At 26.8% G+C, this 2,269-nt stretch overlaps 1 protein-coding gene across 1 annotated transcript in view; it reads right to left on the bottom strand.

The window, feature by feature from the left end:
* LOC107619801 (long-chain-alcohol oxidase FAO1-like) overlaps positions 1 to 2,269 on the bottom strand; it is a 6,542-nt gene that overhangs the window by 3,414 nt on the left and 859 nt on the right. The gene's annotated exons all lie outside the window — the stretch shown is intronic.

Here is a 2,269-nt window from a genome sequence, read left to right as displayed (position 1 = left end):
ATAATAATTACATTAAAAATCAAATTTTATATAAATTTTTATAATAAATTTTTTACTTAGTAACTTTAATACGTGTTCTTAAGACACGTGTTAGTTAATTTTTCTTTTAAATAAAAGATCATATCTATATTACAACTTGTTCTTCACAAAGTACAAAGAAAACTCAACCTTTTAACCTTTGTTCTTATGTGAATGCTATATTATTCTACGAGAACAAGATTTGGTATTGTAGGATACTTTTGTTTGTAGCTTCGAAATTTGGAAGTTGGAGCAATTAAAGAACTTAGAACTAGAAGTTAAAAACACATTTTATAAATCGAAAAAATAAGAGCAAGAACTAATTTATAATAGGCTTTCGTGAGTAATTGATTAACTATTATTGGGGTCGATCCAATCCACAAAATGTGAATTGGGCTGGGTTGGATATACAAATTGAGGTGGGTTTAAAACTTTTTAACCCACAATTTCACAAGGTTTTACGAGTTTTTAAACTTTCAATCCATACAACTTTGTTGACTATTAACAAAAAAGATAAAACTGTTTTATTCACAAAATCAGCCTGTATAAATTTCGATATACTTTTGATCATAAACAAAATCATATAAATTATATTACGTTATTTTGTAAGCTCATTTCATCACACTTATAAACGCACGCAAGGTCGAGTTTAGTGGCAACTGGCAAGTATGTTTGTCTTACTAAAAGGTAGACCGAATTTAAATTCTAACTTTGACTAGAAAGTCGATATATGAAACCTATGGAAAAGAAAGAGAGGTGTATATGTAAGGGTGTAACTTGACAAAAATTTTAATGCACCACCGACATAAATTTTACGTCAATAGAACTATTTGACCTACACACGTTATACATTAGTTAGTTGTACATACACATTTAAGATGTAATTACTCAAGAGTAAAACTTTTTAACTGGAGAAGCTAAAGTGGTACATAGATTCATTATATTATGAATTATGGCTTATCAATGCTTATGACAACACTATTAGCCACGTACCATATGTGATATAAAAATGTTCATGGTACTAATTGACCTGAAGCTAATCACTGTAGTTTTCGTTTGACAAGCAATCTCTATTGTTGTACAAAAAGACAAAAACTCTTCCTATAATAAATAGGAAAACACTATTCACTAGATTTTTTTTTCTATTTCGCACTGTATTTTTCTCTATTGTTCTCTACAAATATCCTTTCATGTCTTATTTACAGGTAGTCAGTACTTACAGTACGATTTAGAAAAGAAGGAAAAATAACTAAATTTATTGACCACCAAAAAGAAGTTCATAAATTTATTTACATCATTAGTATGTCTACATTTTCACCCAAAAAAATCATAAGTAAAGGAATGTTTTATATAAATAAAATAAATAATATGTTTACTAATATATATATTTTTGAAATAATTTATACATTTAAATACTTAATCACATTACAATTACTGTTCATGTGTTTAAAATCAATATGTTTTATATAGACATTTGGATACTTTAGCAATTCAGATCTGTAAAAATCAATTTTGAACCGATCACAGTTACAACTAAAATATGATACATACTCAAAAAAATGTGTATTTTGATTACTGAATAGATGAGATATGTGGACAGACATTTTAAGTGCAATTGTATGGCTCAATTATAAAAATTAAGGGCTTATTATACATCAATAGATCCTCCAACAACAACAACAATAATAAAGAATTAAAGATTCAATCATTTACCTCTATAGCATCCGAATTTATTTTAGTCGGTGTGTAATGAAACCTTTGATAAAACAATCTACTTGTGTGGTAGAAGGGTGTAATATGTGACAATTATTAAAACAATCAAGTGATAAAAAGATTATTTTTTAATAAAAAAATTTATCATGTATAATATATATATATTTTATAAATTTAACAAGAATTTTTATTCTTCGTTAAATTTTATTCTTTCATAAAGAAATTCTCAAAATTATGTGACTTCGTTAAATTGCAATGATCGATGAAGTTGTCGTTGTCATTGAAATTTAATTTTTGATAAAGAAAAGAAAGTCTTTAATTTCATGAATTTTATAATGGACGCGGTCTTTTTCACAAAATTATTGAGTTCGCCGACATGCGAGATTGTACAACAACTATATCTATATTGAGAAGGCAACCAGAGTGAATCTTAACAAATAACATAACTTCAACTTAAGTATCAAAAAAGAACCAACTTCAACTTAAATGAAAAGAGATTTCAAGAAAGAAGCTACTTAACATGTTCACTTGATCAGTT

The sequence above is a fragment of the Arachis ipaensis genome, chromosome B09 (assembly GCF_000816755.2).
Source record: "Arachis ipaensis cultivar K30076 chromosome B09, Araip1.1, whole genome shotgun sequence".
Taxonomy (NCBI): domain Eukaryota; kingdom Viridiplantae; phylum Streptophyta; class Magnoliopsida; order Fabales; family Fabaceae; genus Arachis; species Arachis ipaensis.
Note: the sequence above shows the minus strand (reverse complement) of the source record. Positions and strands in the feature narration are given on the sequence as shown.